Genomic DNA, 22,764 nt, shown 5'->3' with positions numbered 1-22,764 from the left:
GCATATTAATTCTATACCTAGTTAGTTATATACAAATTTTAGAGCAATATAAATTGCAAAGTATAGTCAAATATTTTCCCTGGTAAGCATTACAATTGCTGCAAATACGGCATTAATTTCTAAGTACCTCATACCAATTTGGAAGACAAAGAAAAAGAAGAAAATGGTTATTTGGTGTTGCTGGGAAAACACATTTTGTAATGCAAGAGTTTACCGAATATGCATTATCTGAGGAAAAAAAATTGAAAAATTAATTAAATTGTCAATTTTTTTCTATGCAATGCCATTATTCAAATCCTCCTAGCATCCCATCCCTGTCTTTGCTAGTAGCACAAACCAGAGATCTTGACAACACTGAAATTCAATTGCCTGTGTTTAGAGCACTGTCTCAGTCGGTTTTCTGCTGCTGCATCTGAGACTGGGTAATTTATAAAAAACAGAAATTTATTTCTCACAGTGATGGAGGTGGGGAAATTCAAGAGCAAGGGGCTGGCATCTGGTGTGGGTCTTCTTGCTCCCTCCTCCCATAGTGTAAGGTGCAAGGGCAAGTGTGGTTAAACACCATGTCCTCACATGGAGAAAAACAGAAGAGAGAGAACTCACGCCCCACTCCTGAAAGGTCTTTTTTTTCTTTTTTCTTTTTTCTTTTTTTTTTTTTTTTTGAGACAGGATCTCCCTCTGTCACCCAGGCTGGATTGCAAAGGCATGATCATGGCTTACTGCAGCCTCAACCTACCTAGCTCAAGTGATCCTCCCACCGCACCCTCCTAAGTAGCTGGGACTACAGGTATGCACCACCGCACCTAACTAATTTATGCAAATCTTATTTATAGTGGCATTAATCTATTAATGAGGCCAGAACCCTTATGACCTAAACACTTCCTTTTAGGCCTCATCTCCTGACACTGTTGCATTGGGGAATACGTTTTTAACATACGAATTTTGGGGGACATATTTAGCACATAGCGCCTTAATGAGAAATGTTTCCTGGGCTTATTAAAGACAATATTTGGGGGTCATACCTTTTTAGAGCTGAGGGCCGAATCCTGAGAGAAGGATATGCCCATATCTTCTTTTATAACAACGTAGTGTGTGAGTATGTTTGTGGTTTCAAGGGCTCTTTAGTGGTATAAGATGCCCCCTTCTCTGTATCTAAAGGTGGTACTCCCAATGATATGCTCCTTTCTAAATCCAGGGACATTTCTATGTATTTTATTTTCTTAGCTTTTCTGTTGTCAGCAATATTACATCGATTACCTCTGTATTCTTGAAAATCTCATTTTATCATGCTCTTTTCTACTGATCCTACTACCTACTTAATTTTTTTTTTCTATAAACTCTTACTCCAAGCCAATGTTATACATGTTATACAATGTTATACCTAACTTCTGTCCTAGGATCTTACTCCAAGCCAGTGTTATACATGTTCTACCTAACTTCTGTCCTTGACTTTTACTCTAAGCCAGTGTTATACATGTTCTACCTAACTTCTGTCCTTGGCTCTTTGCTGTTTTTATATGCTCATATCTTCAACTATTATTTGTAAGAAGATCACACTCAAAGGTGTATCCTGAGCTTGAGTATTGTATTTCTAGTTGTCGGTTGAACATCTCTTCCTGGACATCACACAAGTTTCCCAAACATGGTACTTTCAGAATTTACTATATCAAGCTCCTCCACATATTTTTAATTGCTGTGAACTTTATGTCTGTTAAAGACTCTACAAATAGTCTCCTCACCCTGGCCAAACAACTTGCACTCATTGTTCTTCACTTAATTTCCTGATGTTGTTATCTTGCTTTCTTGATTTCTCTTGTTTCTGTCCCCTTTCTTCCATTGTCCTCTTTTCTTCATCTTGTACATAGTAGGCACTTAGTGATCATTTACTGATATTGGCTTTCTACCTAACCAGAACTTATTTTATGTAATAACATGATAAAATGTTATAACATTGACATGCCTGGATAATTCAGTCTTTCATGGCATAACTTTTTGAAAATAATTCTTCTAGTACTTGTTGGGTAACCAAACTTTTTTATATTACTGCCATTGCTTTTTAAAATTCTTTCAAATATAACATCACAATATATTGTCAAATAATGAAATGTTTTATTAAGGCAAAACAAAAGTGCAAAATCGATACCATAAACACTGCAAATCAAATATTCTTAAAAGGTGTTATTAAGTTCTTTTACTGTAAGAGGTCAAATAGTAAAGATTTCAGGCTCTGTGAGCTACACAATCTGTCACAACTACTGAATCCTGCTGTTGTAGCACAAAAGCACCCATAGATAATACCCAAGTGAATGGCACGGTTACATTCCAGTAAAACTTTATTTACAAATATAAAATTTTAAATTTTATGTAATTGCCATGAGTCACAGAATATTATTCTGCTTTTGATTTTTATAAACACTGGAAAGTGTAAAAATTATTCTTTAGCTTGAAGGCTATACAAAAATAGAAATATGCCCAGATTTGACCCATGGGCCATAGTTTGCCAATGCCTGCTATAAAAAATAAATTACTAAAATTCAAGAATCATTATTTTTGTGATTCTTGAAGAATACCAACAACTGAACATCAATAACATAACTTTACTTTCCCAAGTCATTACAGATTTATTGATTCAGAACAAAAAAATTAGCACTGATTATGCCAATAGGTACTGGGTTAGTTTTTTTGGAAAATGCAAAAAGACACTAGATGCTGTCTTTCCTGTTTTAGAGATCACACTCTATTAGAGGGGAAAGGCAATGATGTAAAACAGTATAAAACAAAATAGTGTGGGATAAATGCTACTATTATAGAAATTTTTAAAAAATCTATAGAGCTCCAAGGCAGTGGTTGATTCCGATCGGGAGGAAATAGAAATGTGTCCTGATGATGTTGCTTAAGGTGAGTCTCAAGAGTGGGTAAACCATGATGGACAGTGACAGCCTGGAATCAGGGAGGGAGGCTGTGTTTTTGATGAAGGAAATAATAAGCTGATGGAGGCTAGGGATGCAAGATGGCCTCGGTTGAGGGCAGGAGTTAGTGTTGGGCACACATATTTGGGGAGTTACAAGTTTGAAAACTTTGAGATGAGAACCTTAAAATCTGGTTAACCATTTAGCTTTTATTTTTTTCTGCAAGGAAATTCACTAAAGAAGATTAGGGAAAGAAAGAGTCAAAGATCCCATTTAAAGTTGAATTTCCTTTATGGCAGTGATTAATAAAGAATCTAATCTTCTTCGGGCAATACTGGAAATTATGAAAATTGAGTTTAGATGTTGCTGTAAAATTGGTCCTTTAAAATCTATTCAAAACATTGTTTTTAAACAAAATGAAGACTGTTAATTGATCTAGAGTTTAAAATATTAATTCCTTTTTGTAGTTTTAAAATTTTGCTGAAAAACTAGAAAAACTTCTTGAATTTGTTTCACTATCTATCAAACCTCTCATAGCTGCAGTTAGGATATTTATGCCAATGTTATAATGTAATCAGTGCTACACTGAACAATCACTTAGTTTCTATCTGACTGTTTTAGTCTGCTCAGGCTGCCATAACACAATACCGTAGACTGGGTGGCTTAAACAACAGTAGTTTTTCTCACAATTCTGGAGGCTAAAAGTCCAAGATCAAGGTTATGAACAATTCAGTTTCTGGTGAGGACTTTCTTCCTGGCTTGTAGATGGTTGCTCTTGACTTTGGCCTTCTTCACTCCATGTGTTACGGGAAAGGGAAACGCAAACTCTCTGGTGTCTCTTCTGATAATATTAATCCTTTTGGATTAGGGCTCCACCTGTACAGCCTCATTTACTCCTAGCCACCTTCTCAAAGGCTCCGTTTTCAAATACAGCCACACTGGGGCTTAAGGCTTCAACCCATGAATTTGGGGGAAGGGCACAAGCATTCAACTGTTGATACTCACCATATTTTATACCTGCTATGTAATAAATTCTTGGCTAGAATTCAATTTCTACTTTGTAGATCCCAAACTTTCCAGTTCAGTTAAAAAATAACAATTCAAATTGATTGTGAATTGACTAAGTGCACACAGATAACTGTATGTGAATAAATAATTCTGCCCCTCTTCTTAATTGTACGGTGCATTTTTATCTCTTCTTTTAAATTTATATTACAAAAGAATATTTGTCAATTTACACATATATGAGTCTAAGGACAAAACTGAAGGCCATGGAAAAGAAAATCATGACCGGAGGTAAAAACTGAATTGCATTATAGGATTTGAATGTCTCTTATTAATCCATGGCATTTCAGAATTACATGTAATGCTATTTTAGAGTAGTTGTTTGACAAGGGCATTAGGAAGAAACGACACTCCCTCCTGATTTAAATAACATTCTTGTTTCACATTTAAAATTTATATGTGCTTTTTAAATTCTTCTGAATAAAAATTGCAGCAACTTCTTTGACATTTAATTATTGCTTGTCTATTATATGCATTCTTGCAATGGTGCCCAGGTCAAGAGAATTAATGTATACACTTTTCAAAGAGATCTTATTGTTAATTTCTGAGGATTAGTAACAGGACAAAGATAAATAAAGAATACTATTTTTTATCTATCTGATATTAATTATACCAGCACACATTTCATAATTCCAGCCATATTATAAAATGTAATAGTGAATCCTTGACTACAATAAGTTGTTTTTTTAAATTTTTGCTATCAATTAAAAAGAATCAATCCTTTTTTTAATTTTATTATTATTATACTTTAAGTTTTAGGGTACATGTGCACAATGTGCAGGTTAGTTACATATGTATACATGTGCTATGCTGGTGTGCTGCACCCATTAGCTCGTCATTAAGCATTAGGTATATCTCCTAATGCTATCTCCCCCCCCCACCCCACAACAGTCCCCAGAGTGTGATGTTCCCCTTCCTGTGTCCATGTGTTCTCATTGTCCAATTCCCACCTATGAGTGAGAACATGCGGTGTTTGGTTTTTTGTCTTTGTGACAGTTCACTGAGAATGATGATTTCCAATTTCATCCATGTCCCTACAAAGGACATGAACTCATCATTTTTATGGCTGCATAGTATTCCATGGTGTATATGTGCCACATTTTCTTAATCCAGTCTATCATAGTTGGACATAATTCTTGTTTAAAAGAGGGAAAAGAAAAAAGGTAGAAAAGATAAATTCTTCCTTTAAAACATAATCTATGTATTTTTATCAGAAGTTCTCTCATTTTATTTAAATTTTGCTTACTGTCTATTTTCTATTCGGAAGAGAAAATTATTCCTTCGAAATGTTGACAATGGCTGGACATAAAGAAAAAACTAAGTTTCTTCAAGGACTCAAATGCGGGGATTGACATTTGATATTGTTAATATTAATCTGATTATTTGTTATTACCAAATAAAATCCGATGGTTACTCTCTAGACACTTTTATTTATTTGGTCATTAAAAAATCTAAGTGGACTTTGTTGAAATCTCCAAATAAATAAGGAGCATGCTGCTGTTGATATCAGGTTTACATGATAAATATATAGTTGATAGCCAATAGCATTTGAAAATATACAGAGCTATATTTCAACAAAGGAAAGCTTTAATAATGTATCTAATCACAGTTATTAAATCATTAAATGTAGAGGAGAGGCAATAAACATAAGTTAAATAATAGGAAAATGAGAATAAGAGATTATTTTGAGAACTCTCTAAATTGTTAGGGGAAAAGTTTCTTAACGAGCTATTTTAATATTCAGATTCATTGAAGGTATTTTTTTGTTGGAGAAGTGATCTGAACTTCAAGCTCAAATCCATTATTCATGGATATTTTAAAAGACACAGTAAAGTTTATTTTCAAATGTTTTTCTAAAGTCTTAGAAAGTAATTTTTTTTGAAAATTTATTAGCTTTTATCATTCATATATTAATTTTATATGGGTCAAATTTATTATAAATTAATGTCATTTTTAATATTCTCTATATGTTTATAGTACTTTAGAGATTTTTCTGTAATTACATGTCTAATACATTTTATGTGTTTTGAGCATAATATTCAAATTGCAAAATATTTTATAGGTTTTAGACATCTATACAACTTATCTTGCTTTATGAAATAATGTTCGATATTGATCAATAATGCAATCTAGCCCTAAAAGCCTTTATTACTTAGACATAAAAGAAAGAAAATAAATAAACATTCAACTCATGAATTTAAACTATTAATATTTAGGAGAAAGTGAGTAATAAAGATAATAAAAATATCCACAAAATGTCAAAGAGTAGAATTATAGAACTAAATAGTTATTTGTAAATAAGCAAATTCAAGAGTTGATTTTGTTTTAAGTCAGTTAAATACACAGTTGTAGTCAATAAAAAAAGGACAAAAGCAGTTCCACCACCCCCACTTCCAAATTTTGGAAAACGAGAGGACATGTATTAAAAACTAGAGAAGATAAATGTATACATTAGAAAATTTTTTGAAGGGAATGTGTTATGGAAAAATACACATTATTAAAATGAAGCCAGAAAAGAATAAAAACTAAATAGAACAATAACTATGGAAGAATATATGTATATGCTGTTTGTGTGTACACACACACACACACACACACAGGTTTCCAAATTGCTTTTCCAAAACTAGCATTAAACCTAATATCAAACCTTGCCAAACACCATACAAATGAGACAACAGCCTCAACAGTCATACTTACAGATAATAGAATAACCCTAAATTCTTTCCACCTCAATTTCACTCGCATCTGTGTGAAGAGACCATCAAACAGGCTTTGTGTGAGCAATAAAGCTGTTTATTTCACCTGGGTGCAGGTGGGCTGAGTCCAAAAAGAGTCAGCGAAGGGAGATAGGGGTGGGGCCCTTTTATAGGATTTGGTTAGGTAAAGGAAAAAGGGAGGTTGTTCTCTGGCAGGCAGGAGTGGGGGGTCACAAGGTGCTCAGTAGAGGAGTTTTTGAGCCAGGATGAGCGAGGAAAAGGAATTTCACAAGATAATGCCATCAGTTAAGGCAGGAACAGGCCATTTTCACTTCTTTTGTGGTGGAATGTCATCAGTTAAGGCAGGAACCGGCCATCTGGATGTGTACGTGCAGGTCACAGGGGATATGATGGCTTAGCTTGGGCTCAGAGGCCTAACATTCCTGTCTTCTTATGTTAATAAGAAAAATAAAACAAAATAATGGTAAAGTGTTGGGATGGTGAAAATTTTGGGGGATGGTATGGAGAGATAATGGGCGATGTTTCTCAGGGCTGCTTCAAGCGGGATTACGGGAGGCGTGGGAACCTAGAGTGTGAGAGATTAAGCTGAAGGAAGATTTTGTGGTAAGGGGTGATATTGTGGGGTTGTTAGAAGAAACATTTGTCATTTAGAATTATTGGTGATGGCCTGGATACGGTTTTGTATGAATTGAAAAACTAAACGGAATAAGAGAAGGAGAAAAACAGGTATTAAAGGCCTAAGAATTGGGACGACCCAGGACATCTAATTAGAGAGTGCCTAAGGAGATTCAGCATAGTCCTGCCAGCAAAGATTATTTATTGACTTCAAGAGTTAAGAGTGGCAGTTTGGGGATAGCACCAATATCAGCTGTGATGGCTTGGAGAAACAGTGTAAACCGGCAGTGTAAACAAGAGCAGGGCATGGATGAGTAGTTGAGAACGGTGAATAGGAGCATGACTAGACAGAAGATAGTAGGGATGACAAGTTTTTTGGGGCAGATTCCAAGTTGGTCTGGTGTCTGGAATGAGACTGGGTCTTAATAAAAAGGAAGCGTCCATACAGGAGCTCAAATGGGCTGTACCCTGTAGCATTCTGAGGACAGGCCTAAATTCTGAGAAAAGAAGGAGGTAAAAGTATTGTCCAGTCCTTTTTAAGTTGGTGGCTGAGCTTGGTGAGGTGTGTTTTTAAAAGACCATTAGTCCGTTCTACCTTTCCTGAAGACTGAGGACTGTAAGGGATATAAAGGTTTCACTGTATACCAAGAGCCTGAAAAACTGCTTGGCTGGTTTGACTAATAAAGGCCGGTCTGCTATCGGACTGTATAGAGGTGGGAAGGCCAAACTGAGTAATTGTGTCTGACAGAAGGGAAGAAATGACTGTGGTGCCCTTCTCAGACCCTGTGAGAAAGGCCTCTACCTATCCAGTGAAAGTGTCTACCTAGACCAAGAGGTATTTTAGTTTCCTGACTCGGGGCATGTTGAGTAAAGCTAATTTGCCAGTCCTGGGTGGGGGCAAATCCCTGAGCTTGATGTGTAGGGAAGGGAGGGGGCCTGAATAATCCCTGAGGAGTAGTAGAATAGCAGATGGAACACTGAGAAGTTATTTCTTTGAGGATAGATTTCCACGATGGAAAGGAAATGAGAGGTTATAAGAGGCAGGCTAGTGGCTTGTACTATAGCATAGCCTGCCTTTGCTGGTGTGTGGTGATTAGGCCTGGTGGAACTGCCATCAGTAAACCAAGTGTGATCAGAGTGAGAAACAGGGAAGAAGGAAATGTGGGGAAATGGGGTGATCGTCAGGTGGATCAGAGAGATACAGTCATGAGGGTCAGGTGTGGTATCAGGAATAATGTGGGAGGCCGGATTGAAGTCCGTGCCAGGAACAATGGTAATTGTGGGAGACTCAACAAAGAGTGAGTACAGCTGAAGGAGCCAGGGAGCAGAAAGTATATGTGTCAGGTGTGAGGAAGAAAATGGATTTTGGAAATTATGAGAGCTGTAGAGAGTGAGTTGAGCATAGTTTGTGATTTTAAGGGCCTCTAAAAGCATTAGGGTGGCAGCAGCCACTGCACGGAGACATGATGGCCAGCCTAAAACAGTAAGGTCAAGTTGTTTGGACAAAAAGGCTACAGGACACGTTCTTGGTCCTTATGTAAGAATTCCGACTGCACAGCCCTGCACTTCGGCTGTGTGTAATGAAAAGGGTTGGGATGAGTCAGGGCGAGCTAGGGTGGGGGCAGTCTCTAAAGCTGTCTTCAAGGAACGGAAAGAGGAGTGGGGAAAGGATTTAGGAACTGTGGGGTCAGCTAGGTTTCCTTTTGTGAGTTTATATAATGGTTTTGTTAGGATGGCAAAACCAGGTATCCAAAGGCAAAAGTATCCAACCATGCCCAGGAAGGAAAGGAGTTGTTGTTTTGTAGAAGGGATTGGGGTTTGGGAGATTAGCCGGACAGGATCAGCAGAGAGAGCACATGTGTTTTTATGAGAATTATGCTGAGATAGGTAACAGATGAGGAAGAAATTTGGGCTTGACTGAAGTAATGGGGGCTGTCTGTGAAGCCTTGCAGCAGTACAGCCTAGGTAATTTGCTGAGCTTGATGGGTGTCAGGGTCAGTCCAGGTGAAAGCAAAGAGAGGCTGGGATGAAGGGTGCAAAGGAATAGTAAAGAAAGCATGTTTGAGATCCAGAAGAGAATAATGGATTGTGGAGGGAGGTATTGAGGATAGGAGAGTATATGGGTTTGGCACCATGGGGTGGATAGGCAAAACAATTGGGTTGATAAGGCATAGATCCTGAACTAACTTGTAAGGCTTGTCTGGTTCTAGGACAGGTAAAATGGGGGAATTGTAAGGAGAGTTTATAGGCTTTAAAAGTCCATGCTGTAGCAGGCGAGTGATAACAGGCTTTAATCCTTTCAAAGCATGGTGTGGGATGGGATATTGGCATTGAGTGGGGTAAAGGTGATTAGGTTTTAATGAGATGGTAAGGGGTACATGATCAGTTGCCCAGGAGGGAGTAGAGGTATCTTTTACTTGTGGGTTAAGGTCGGGGGATACAAGAGGAGGATGAAAAGGAGGCTTTGGATTGGGAAGAAGGGCAGCAATGAGATGCAGCTGTAGTCCAGGAATAGTCAGGGAAGCAGATAATTTAGTTAAAGTGTCTCGGCCTAATAAAGGAACTGGGCAGGTGGGGATAACTAAAAGGAGTGCTTAAAAGAGTATTGTCTAAGTTGGCACCAGAGTTGGGGAGTTTTAAGAGGTTGAGACACCTGGCTGTCAATACCCACAACAGTTATGGAGGCAAGGGAAACAGGTCCTTGAAAAGAAGGTAATGTGGAATGGGTAGCCTCCGTATTGATTAAGAAGGGATGGACTTACCCTCCACTGTGAGAGTTATCTAAATCTCAGCGTCAGTGATGGTCTACGGGGCTTCTGAGGCGATCAGGCAGTGTCAGTGTTCAGCCGCTAAGCTGCGAAGATCTGGGAAGGAGTCAGAGAGCCTTGGGCCAGAGTTCCAGGGGCCCTGGGAGTGGCTGCCAGGTGAGTTGAACAGTCCAATTTCCAGTGGGGTCCCGCACAGATGGGACATGGCTTAGGAGGAATCCCAGGCTGCGGGCATTCCTTGGCCTGGTGGCCAAATTTCTGGCACTTGTAGAAAGCTCCTGGGGGAGGAGGTTCTGGAGCAATGCCTGGCCACTGTGGTTTAGGCGTTTGGAAGTTCTTGTGTGCTGGAGATGTGGCTGGGGTTTGTCTCACAGTGGAGGCAAGGAATTGCAAGTCAGAAATATGTTGCTACTTGGTTGCCTCTACTCTATTATTGTACACCTTGAAGGTGAGGTTAGTTAAGTCCTGTTGTGGGGTTTGAGGTCTGGAATTCAATTTTTGGAGTTTTATTTAATGTCGGTAGCAGATTGGTTAATAAAATGTATATTGAGGATAAGACAGCCTTTTGACCTTTTAGAGTCTAGGGCTGTAAAGCATCTCAGGGTTGCTGCCAAATGAGCCATGAACTGGGCTGGATTTTTATATTTGATGAAAAAGAGACTAAACGCTATCTGATTTGGAATAAAGAAAAAGGAGCATTAACCTTGACTATGCCTTTAGCTCCAGCCACCTTTTTAAGAGTAAATTGCTGGGCAGGTGGGAGAGGGCTAGTCACTGAACAAAACTGTAAGCCGGACAGGGTGTGAGGAGGGGAGGTGATAAAAGGATTATAGGGTGGAGGAGCGGAGGCTGAGGAAGAATTAGGACCTAGCTTGGCCTGGTGAGGAGGGGAGAGGTCAGATGGGTCTGTAGAAAAGGATGATTAGAAAGACTCAGCAAAACTTGGGGTTGGGACTGAGGGGACAGGTGGGAGGGAAAGAAGGAAGATTTGGGATGAGTTGCATTGGGAACAGAGACTAGGGAGGGACTGATGTGTAAAAGAATGCCTGGACATCAGGCACCTCAGACCCTTTGCCTATTCAAGAATTATTTAGATCTTGTAGGATGGAAAAATTGAAAATGCCATTTTCCAGATATTTGGAACTACTGTTGAGTTTGTATTGGGATCAAGTGGCATTGCAGAAGAAAATAAGATGCTTAGATTTTAGGTCAGGTGAGAGTTGAAGAGGTTTTAAGTTCTTAAAAACACAGGCTAAGGGAGAAGAAGGAGGAATGGAAGGTGGAAACTTGCCCATAGTGAAGGAGGCAAGTCCAGAGAAAAGGGAGTAGAGACACGGAGAAGGGGTGGGGGGTTCTTGCCCTCCAGAAAAGCAGAGAAGGGGTCAGGGTGCAGAAATAAGGGGTTGGGGCACAGAGATAAGAGGTCAGGGCTCGGAAATAAGGGATCAGGGCACAGAGATAAGAGGTCGGGGCATGGAAATATGGGATCGGGGTGCAGAGATAAGAGGTTGGGGTTCCTGCCCCTCTCCCAGAAAAGCGGGACTTGCCGCTAAGGGTGAAGGACCAAGGCAGGCGTCCCTGTGTGGTCTGACACCTCTGAAACATGGGTGAATAATCAGAGAGGTGTCCCTGCAATGATTAAACACCAAGGGAAGTCTGCCTTCCTGAGTCTCTGACCGGTGCCGGAGTTTTGGGTCCATGGATAAAATGTGTCTCATTTGTCTCTACCAGAAAATGAAAGGAGTTGACATTAAGAGAAGGGAGAGACTGAAGTGTGGCACCAAGATTGAAAGGAGAAAGAGGTTGAGGGATAGTGAGAGAGATTGGAGAAGAGGGTAAAAAGAGGCCGCTTACCGGATTTAAAATTGGTGAGATGTACCTTGGGCTGGCTGGTCTGAGGACCCGAGGTCGTAGGTGGATCTTTCTCATGGAGCAAAGAGCAGGAGGACAGGGGATTGATCTCCCAAGGGAGGTCCCCCAATCCGAGTCATGGCACCAAATTTCATGCACGTCCATGTGAAGAGACCACCAAGCAGGCTTTGTGTGAGCAATAAAGCTGTTTATTTCACCTGGGTGCAGGTGGGCTGAGTCAGAAAAGAGAGTCAAGGAAGGGAGATGGGGTGGGGCCCTCATAGGATTTGGGTAGGTAAAGGAAAAAGGGGGATTGTTCTCTGGCAGGCTGGAGTGGGGGTCACAAGGTGCTCAGTAGGGGAGATTTTGAGCCAGGATGAGCCAGGAGAAGGAATTTCACAAGAATAAATGCCATCAGTTAAGGCAGGAACAGGCCATTTTCATTTCTTTGGTGGTGGAATGTCATCAGTTAAGGCAGGAACCAGCCATCTGGATGTGTACGTGCAGGTGACAGGGGATATGATGGCTTAGCTTGGGTTCAGAGGCCTGACACTCAACATAAATTTTACTTTTAAAAGCATTTCCTGTGATAACTGGCTGTATCTATTTGTAAATATGTTTTTTAAAAAGCATTATCTCAAGTATGTAAAAATAAATGAGGCCGGGCGCAGTGGCTCATGCCTGTAATCCCAGCACTTTGGGAGGCCGTTGAGGGTGGATCACCTGAGGTAAGGAGTTCGAGACCAGCCTGGCCAACATGGTGAAACCCTCTCCCTACTAAAAATACACAAATTAGCCAGGCATGGTGGCAGGCGCCTGTAATCCCAGCTGCTTGGGAGGCTGAGGCATGAGAATTGCTTGAACCCCTGAGGTGGAGGTTGCAGTGAGCCGAGATTGCGCCACTGCACTCCAGCCTGGGGGATAGAGGAAGACTCTGTCTCCAAAAATAAATAAATAAATAAAAAGAAAAAAGAAAAAAATAAATAAGTATACAAACATTAAAGTACTTATACATGTAAACATTTAAAACACATGGAGCATATAAAGCATATAATGTGCATATGCATATATATGAGAAATGAAAATATTAATATTTGATTTCTGTGTAAGGTGGGATTATAGGTGATTTCACCTTTTATGTTTGCTTGAAATTCCTTGTACTTTTAATTTATTTCTGTTATTATTAGAAACATAAACAAATAATTCATACTTTAATTATGGTGTTCATCTTATAAGAAAATATATCACAGAGTGTTACATGATTTTTAGACAAGTACAGAAACAAAAGTTATTGCACATGATTTGGATTTGACTTACTTGTTGTTTTGTTTTGCTTCTCTGAGAAAGATTCACTACTAGGTAGGCCTTTGGAAAACTTTGTGCTACTTGTGTGCCTCAGGGTTTCTGCAAGGGAGGATGGGAGTTGACCAAGGGTGACTGGAATTACCAGTCACCATAGGATAAGGATGCCAACACAGCAGGCCCTGATCACATCTCCCTCTGGCTGTTCACTGACAGTCACAACCAACAATCTGTTTTCAGCCATCACTAGGTACTTGGAGAAAGAGTCACTAACAGCTCTTTGATTTCACCCTACTTTGCTCCTCACTATTTCCATTTTATGAGCCATTTTTTCAATTTTGTGGATATTACTGTTTTTTATTTAAATTGGTAATAATATATATGGTAAAATCAAAAGAAATCAAAAGTTAACATATGATATTGTGAAAAGCAAGTTTTCCTCCTAGCCCTGCCTCTGAATCCACCGTGTGTCATCCCAGAAGAGTGCATGCTTTCCAGTTTCATGTAGATCATTTCAGAGATACTTTCTGCTCATACAAGCATGGATGTATACACATTCCCGAGAAAACTAATGTTAGCTATATATTGGGGGTTTCCCATATTAGGTCATACAGAATTTCCCACCTTTTATTAATGACTGCCCATTACTTTATTGAATGTTTACACAGAATGTATTTAACTAGTATTTGATGAAGGACGTTTAGAAAAATGAACAGAGAATGTGAAAAGGCATCCAGTACCATGAAATATAGGAAAATAAGTCAAACACTGATAATGAGAGAAAATATACTGTGTTAGTATGGATATACAAATGTGGGGAGGTTAACAGGTACTAACTCTTATGTATTGTTAGTGAAATATAAACAGGTAAAACATTTACAGAAGTTTTGACTGTAGTTAAGATTTTAAACAATCTTAACTTTTGATCTATTTTTAAGAGTAACTTAGAAATGAACTTACAAATATGTGCGAGGAAGTTTATAAACGATTCCTCAGAGTAGCACAGTTTACAAGACAAATGACTGAAACCATTTCAGTGGTTTTTAGGCTAGATTTGTGGACCAAATAACAGAGCAAGGAAAAGAGAGGGTGAAGAAAACAAGATGACATTCTAGTTAGTCACTTCTACTCTGTAAAAGCATTTCTGAAAAGAGGGCTTGGCAGCGCAAAACGTTGACAATGCAAAAGATACAATTTAGATTAGAATGCAGGAGAAATTTATCTATTTCCTTAAAATCTATCATGAGCTGTCAAACATATATCAACTTCGCTTGCGTGGGGGTATGTGCACTTGAATTTATTCCCGTCCAGAAAACTGGAAAGTGCTTCCACTGGATACCTTGCAGTCATATTGGTCACAATATTTAGGGAGAAAAGGAAGGTCACTAGAATAAGAAAAGCAATTTTCTATAAAAATTAAACCCTCACTTTTGTCATTGGTCTGGCATTGGCAAACCACCCAAATCCCAATGACTCCCACCAAGAAGTCTCATCTCAAAGCAGCTGCCTCCTTATTTTAGGAACCTGTGTTCTGCCAAAATATTCACTATCCTAGAATTCCCAAGGAATTTTGTTCCACCTTCTCTTCTTAGGACTCTTGTTACATAGTGCAATGCTAAACTTCTTAGGGTGACAATTTGCCCCTCTCTAAAATGAGGCCTAAATAAACACTAACTTCATTTTTCCAGATCTGATATTCTTTGGTTCAACCATCCGAAGTACTTTTAAAAGGATACAAGTCTTCAGGGATGGTGGCAGTGGCCAACATTCTAAAAGCAGGATCTGATAATTATATCTACTGTATAAACAGGGCCTAGCTGTACTGAAATATATATCCTAGTGATATTTAAAGCTATCAGTTTCAAAGTATTTTTTTAATTCAAGAATTTGTGTTCTGCATGTGTTCTCAATCATAACCAAACCAAATAAGATTACCCCAACTCACTTTCACTTCAGTTTAAACTCATTAGCTAAATATTGACCATTTTCATTTGGAAATCAGCCAACATCTGAAATAAATGACAAACTTATAAAGCTGTTTCTGAGGGAAAGCAGTAGAATTTGGGCAAATTACACAGCAGATACCCACTACTTGAGAACCCAGAGCTAGTTCAGGAGATTTGATAGTGCAGTCTCATCTATTTTATGTATATCTCTGTATTTCATTTCCATGTTGGTTGTTTGCTGGCCAAACGTTAAATAGACAGCTAGGTTCAAACCAGCTTTCATTTAATTTTGTGATGTCCCTCGGCAATCTAATTATACTTTCACAGTTTCAGGCTTTGTAGACTGAAATTTCAGACAATTATTGATGTCATAATAGATCACCATTATGAAACATTCTATGTCAAAGGCAGGACACAGTGTACAGAACACTGTGTTAGAGAGAAATTCTCCTCACTCTTCGTGGTAGTCACAAAAGAACTCAAAATGGGAATTAAATTGGCAGCACATATTTAGAAAGAAGATAAGACAGGATAAACAAATTTTTTATCTCTTCCCCCCATTGTTTTGAAATGAGTTCAAATTGAAGAATTAGTAAAATATAAAAGATAGAGCTTAGAGTTACTATAATAAATAACATTTATTTTTCATGAAAATCCTATGGATTAATAACATAGTCCTTTATTGCATTCCAGTCTTGAAAATTTACTGTTTTATTCTGGGAGGGATGTTTGCTGGCTCTGTATATTGTCTACAGTCTGGGATCCAAATTGATTTGGCTGCCTGAGTAGACACAATATGTGTCATCCCAATGTGTTGTGCTGATGGTGTATATGACTGTGTATATTTGACTCTTTGGATGCATATGACATCTGAATACAGACATATAGCTGAGAAGCAGTGAGAAGACCACACAGTGCAGCAGACAGGTGCTGGATGGCCTTTGGGTGCTTCTCACTAATGTCGCAGTGAGTGTATTTAAATGTGAAAGGCAATGATAGATCTAACCATGAATCTTGACTATCCTTCAGTGCAAAAGCTCTTCTTTAACTAACACATTCTTTGAAACTATGACAATTTCCACTTCCAATTATTTTGCTTATCTGTTTTCTTGCCTCTAAGAACTCTCTGCCTCTTCTTGGCTTCACATTCCTTCAAGTACTGGTTCAAATAGTACTTCCTTAATTCTTACTCTTAAATCTTCAGGCTCCAGAATCTTTCCTCTCTCAATAAAATACTACATTACACACCACTCATTTGTTATAAATTGCCATAGTGAAATGTTACATTACAATCTTTCATCTATGTTACTTACACATTTGTGTGTGTTTACACATGTATGCTCTTACGTGTATGAATGAATATGTATGTGTTTATGTATCTGTATCTCTGAAAAGGCTGTAAGTTGGCAGAGGGATTTCTACCTATTTCCCCAACTCCCTAACATTGCTACCTGGTATCCTGGAAGGAAAGAGGCAAGGATCTGTAGCCCAAAATAAAAGATTCAACTATTCATGGTGTTACTTTCCAATTTTACCTCAAATCTTGCAAAACACTACATATCATCATTTATTCAACTGATATTTATTTAGTCCTTAGTTTGGACCAATCCTTGCCCTGGACTCTAAGGATATTGCCATGAATAAAACAGTAGTACCTATGGGATAATATGTTTTAGTGTAATACGTATTAATACAAATATGATTTTATTTCTCTCTCTCTAAATATTCTTCTAATATTTCTAGTACATTGAGCCAAGTGTATTAAATACAACACATATCAGTCAGTAATCATAGGATTTTGTGCTTGGTATTCTTAATATTCTAAAAGTATAAAATATGATCTTTATAATTTAGAGTTTACAATCATAAAAAAACAGAAATACATGAATAAAAAGTTAAATAATCATAGGTTAAAACTAAATTTTAATAAAATAACAAAATTATGACGATGACCATTTAATGATGACAGTTAGGACTTATTGAGCCTTTATCAAGTGCCAGGCAGTCTTATTTACACACATGATATTATTGATCTCTCACAAAAACCTTACAGATGTAAATACTGTTTTAATTCTATTTTTTTTCAGATGAGGAAACTTAAGCACAAAGAGGATAAATCAATTACTGAAGGAGCCCTTATATACTGAAGTTGGGTGTTCATAAAGTATATAGTTTTACTAACTATTACAGCCCCATTCTGGTGTTGCCTTGGGGAACAGCGGTGTAAGGAAACTTTCTGAGGCAGAACATTAAGTAGTACAACATCATTCATTTTTTCTGGAAGGAAAGATGGTTAGAGACTTCTAAGAAATGTGATTGGAAAACTGGTGACAAGGAGGTCTGAGGAAAAGTTTTGGGTGTGGAATATGAGGTATGAAAGTATTGTATTCATATGATTGCTTACTGAGGACACTCAGGGGACGCAATGACTCATTCTATGCATATCTGTCCCATGTGATTTTCCAAGGCCATAAACAGAATAACAATGGTGTTGATACATGGAAACTGCAACATGGACTTTCACTTACCACAGTCAATATGGTGGCAGCCATTCTGAGTCTCTGTCCTTCCAGCAGCAAAGAGCAAAACTGAATCTCTAATATGGCACTAATCTTGGAAGATCAGTGAGCCATCTGACATTAGATTGATTACATAGGCCCTCTTCCGTCAAAGAAGAGGCAATTCTTTGTTTACACCGAAACAGACATTCATTTTACAGCAATGTGGCAATGGGCTTATGCTTATCCAACCAATTAACTTCACCATGTTACCCCATTGAATATTGAACTAAATTTTTGATGATTGAGTTATGGCACCAGTTTGGTGGCAATAGTTCATGAGGCCGAGGTAATGTTTTTCAGGGTGTCTTTGTTTTTTCTAGAATGCTTTTACTGGGATGTCTTTGTTTTTTCTCTGAAAGCCAGGTGTAATGGTTCCAGGGATCAAGAACTAAAAATTGAGTAATTTTTTTTTTACTGCTATGTCTAGTGTTCCTCTAGTGGAAACATTTGTTTTCTATCTACGTAACTGTGGGTTATATTAGTCTTGTTCCCAAGGAAGAAATACTTCTATTAGGGGACATAGCAATGATTTCATTAAACAGGGAGTTAACATTGCCAAATTGGCCACCTGCCTTCCTCATGCCAGTGAATCAAGAGGTTTACTTTATGGGTGAGTGATTAATTATGACTGTCAAGGGAAACTTGGGTCACTATTACATAATAGAGGCAAGGAGGACTAAGTCTGAAATGCTGGAGATTTCCTGGAGATCCTATTACCATTTTTATGTCCTGTGATTAAATTCAACAGAATACTACAACTGAATCAGGCAAGTTGGCTACTAATCCAATCTTCTCAGAAATGAAAGTTTAAAATATATAATGCATTGTTGTTAACTATACTCACCTTACTTTGCTATTAAACGTTAGACTTTATTTCTTCTCTCTAACTTTATGTTTGAACCCAATACCTGTATATTTGTTCCCCCCACCACTCCTCCCTTCCAGCTCTGGTATCTGTTCTATCATTCTACTCTCTAGCTACATGAGATTAGCTTTTTTAGGTCTCACATATGCATGAGAACATATTTGTCTTTCTGTATCTGACTTATTTCACTTAGCATAGTGACCTCCAATTTCATCACTGTTCCTGCAAATGATACAATTTCATTCTTTTTAATGGCTAAATACTATGCCATTGTGAATATATAGCACATTTAAAACAATCCATTCATCCACTGATGGACACTTAGGTTGATTCCATATCTGTTATTGTAAATAGTGTTGCAATAAACATGGGGGTGCAGGTATCCCTTTGATGAACTGGTTTTATTTTATTTGAATAATATCCAGTAGTGGAATTGCCAGATCATGTGGTAGTTGCATTTTTACTTTTTTTTTTTTTGAGAAATCTCCGTACTGTTTGCAATAGTGGCTGTACAAATTTACATTCCCACGAAAAGTGCGTGAGTCCCATTTTCTCCATAACCTTGCAAGCATGTTTTGTTTTTTTTTTTGTCTTTTTAATAATGACCATTCTTTTTTTGAGATGTTGCTCTGCCACCCAGGCTGGAGAGCACTGCCTCCTGGGTTCAAGTGATTCTCCTGTCTCAGCCCCTGTGTAGCTGGGATTTCAGGCGCTCGCCACCTCACCTGGCTAATTTTTTATTTTTATTTTTTTTATTTTTAATTTTTTTAGTAAAGATGGGGTTTCACCATGTTGGTCAGGCTGGTCTTGAACTCCTGACCTCAAGTGATCCACACGCTTTGGCCTCCCAAAGTGCTGGGATTACAGGAATGAGCCACCGCTCCCAGCCAATAATGACCATTTTAACTGGGGTAAGATGATATCTCATTTTGGTTTTGATTTGCATTTCTTTGATAATTTGTGATGTTGAGCATTTTTTTCATAACTATTGGCCATTTGTGTGTCTTCTTTTGTGAAACGTCCTTTGCCCACCTTTAAAAGGGATTGTTTGTTTTCTACTATTGAGTTGTTTGAGTTCCTTGTATATTCTGGATTATCAGTTCCTTGTTAGACAAACAGTTTGCAAATATTTTCTCTGATTCTGTGTGTTATCTCTTCATTTTGTTGATTGTTTTGTTTACTGTGCAGAAGCTTTTTATTTCAATTGGTATTATTTGGATGCTTCTTTTTACATGTGCTTTTAAGTCCTTGGCCATAAAATCTTTGCCTAGAACAATGCCCTGAAGTACTTTCCCTACATTTTTTTCTTGTAGTTTTAGAGCTTTCAGTTTTATATTTAAGTCTTTAATCCATTTTGAGTTTATTTATATATACACTGAGAAATAGGAGTCTAGTTTCATTCTTCTGTATATGGATCCAGTTTTCCCTGCATGATATATTTAACCGGGTGTCCTTTCTTCGATTCATGTTCTTGGTACTTTTGTTGAAGACTAGTTGGCTGTAAATACGTGGATTTATTTCTAGGTTCTCTATTCCATTTCATTGTTCTATGTTCTGTTTTCATACCAATACCAGGTTCTTCAGTTACTATATCCTTGTAATATATTTTGAAGTTGGGTAGTGTGGTGCTTCCAGTTTTGTTCTTTTTGCTCAGGACGGCTTTGGCCATTTTGGATCTTTCTTAGTCCCATACAATCTTTAGGGTGGTTTTATTTATTTCTCTGAAAAATGACAATGGTATTTTGATAGAGATTGCTTTGAATCTGTATATTTACTTGGGTAGTATGGTCATTTTAACAATATTAGTTTTTCCAATCCATAAACATAGGAAGGCCTTCCATCTGTGTGTCTTCTTCAATTTCTTTCATCAGTGTTTTGTAGCTTTCTTTGTAGTGATCTTTAACCTCCTTGGTTAAATTTATTCTTAGGTTTTCCTTTCTTGTAGCTATTACAAATAGAATTGCCTTCTTGATTTTTTTCAACTAGTTTATCGTTGATGTGTAGAAATGCTACTTATTTTGTATATTGATTTTGAATCCTGCAAGTTTACTGAATGTATTCATTAGATCTAAGAATTTTTTGGTGGAGTCCTCAGATTTTTCTAATTTATAAGATTATGTCATCTGCATAAAACAACTTTACTTCCTTCTTTGTGGTTTGGAGGTCTTCTATTTCTTTCTCTTGTCTGATTTCTCCAGCTAGAACTTCTAGTGCTCCATTAAAAAAGTGTGGTGAAAGTGGACATTGTCTTGCTCCAGTTCTTACAGGAAAGGCTTTCCGTTCCTCCTCATTCAGTATGATATTAGCCGTGGGTTTTCAAATATGGCCTTTATTATGTTGAAGTATGTTCCTTGTATGCCTAATTTGCTGAGAGTTTTCATCACAAAAGGATGCTGAAATTCTTCAAATGCTGTTTCTGCATCTAATGAGGTAATCATATAGTTTTTGTTCTTCATTCTGTTGATGTGATATATTATCTTTATTGATTTGCATATGTTGAGCCATTCTTGCATCCCTGATATAAATCTTTCCTCATCATAGTGTATCATCTTTTTGATATACTGTTGTATTAAGTTTGCTAATATTGTATTGAAGATTTTTATGTCTATGGTCATAAGAGATATTGGCCTGTAGTTTTCTTTTTTTGTTCCATCCTTGTCTGGTTTTAGTATCAGGGTAATGTTGGCCTTTTAGAATGAATTAGGGAGTGTTCCTTTCCCTCTCCAATTTTTTGAAACAGATTGAAGAGTATTGGTGTCAGTTTTTCTTTAATAGTTTGATAGAATTCAGCAGTGAAGCCATCTGGTCAATGGCTTTTCTTTGTTGTGAGACTTTTTATCGCTGATTCAATCTCATTACTCATTATTGGTCTGTTCATGTTTTCTATTTTTTTCTGATTCAATCTTGCTAGGTTGTATATGTTCAGAAATTTATCCACTTCCTGTAGGCTTTCCAGTTAGGCAGTATAGTTGTTCATAGCAGTCTCTGATGATCTTTTGTATTTCTGTTGTTTCAATTGTAATGTCTTTGTATCTGATTTTATTTATTTGGGTCTTTTATCTTTTTGTCTTAGTTAATCTAGCTACAGGTTTATCAGTTTAATTTATCTTTACAAAAAACAACTTTTGTTTCATTGATTTCTTGTAAATGTTTTTAGTCTTTCTTTTGTTTAGTTCTGCTCTGATATTTATTATTTCTTTCCTTATACTAATGTGGATTTGGTTCGTTCTTGCTTTTCTGGTTCCTTGAAGTGAATCATTAGATTGTTTATTTGAATATTTCTACTTTTTTGATGTGTGCATTTATTATTATAAACTTTCTTTTTAGTACTACTTTTGCTGTATCTCAGGTTTTGGTATTTTATGTTTCAATTTTTATTTTTTTCAAGAAACTTTTTGATTTCCTGTTAATTTCTTCATTGACTCAATGGTCATTCAGGAGCATGTTGTTTAATTTTTATGTATTGTATACTTTCCAAATTATTCTTTTTACTGATTTATAGTTTTATTACATTATTATTTGATAAAATATTCATGTATTTGTATACTTTCCAAATTTTTTCTTGTTACTGATTTATAGTTTTATTACAATGTTATTTGAGAAAATACTTGACATAGTTTCTATTTTTTTAATTTATTAGGACTCTATTTGTGGCTTAACATATCACCTATCCTGGACACTATTTTATGTACTAAATAGAAAGATGTATATTATGAAGCTGTTGGATGAAATGTACTCTGTCTATTAGGCCCTTTTAGTGATCTGGAAAAGAGGACTTGAAATGTTCCCAACACAAAGAAATAATAAATATTTAAGGTGATGATACCCTAAATACCCTGACTTGATCATTACAAATTCTATGCATGTAATAAAATATCACATGTACCCCATAAATCCAAACAAATATTTTGTATCAATTTAAGAACAACAGTGAAGATTTGGCTCACTCTGACAGACAAGAGACCACAACCAACTAGAGCTTTCTGAGAACTAAGGAAATATGGATCAGCAATGGCAGAAGAAAGTCATAAATATCAGCTACAACCATGTGACCAATTGTAGAAAAGAGCATCATAATAGCTATGAATGTTACTTTATTATTTTCACATGGATATTTTTCTGGATACATTAACCATTTTCCTTATTTTCATACTATATGGCATGT

General features: G+C 37.2%; 1 long non-coding RNA gene across 2 annotated transcripts in view; it reads left to right on the top strand.

Annotated features, from left to right (window-relative positions):
• The window catches only part of LOC129529346 (uncharacterized), a 139,921-nt gene that overhangs the window by 99,557 nt on the left and 17,600 nt on the right, over positions 1-22,764 (top strand). For both annotated transcript variants that reach the window (XR_008674843.2, XR_010132407.1), the window contains exon 3: positions 670-787. This is a non-coding gene — a long non-coding RNA (uncharacterized lncRNA). The remainder of the gene's footprint in view (positions 1-669; positions 788-22,764) is intronic.

The sequence above is a fragment of the Gorilla gorilla genome, chromosome 22 (genome assembly GCF_029281585.2).
Source record: "Gorilla gorilla gorilla isolate KB3781 chromosome 22, NHGRI_mGorGor1-v2.1_pri, whole genome shotgun sequence".
NCBI classification, from domain to species: domain Eukaryota; kingdom Metazoa; phylum Chordata; class Mammalia; order Primates; family Hominidae; genus Gorilla; species Gorilla gorilla.
The sequence above is the reverse complement of the archived record's forward strand: the minus strand, read 5'-3'. Positions and strand labels throughout refer to the sequence as shown.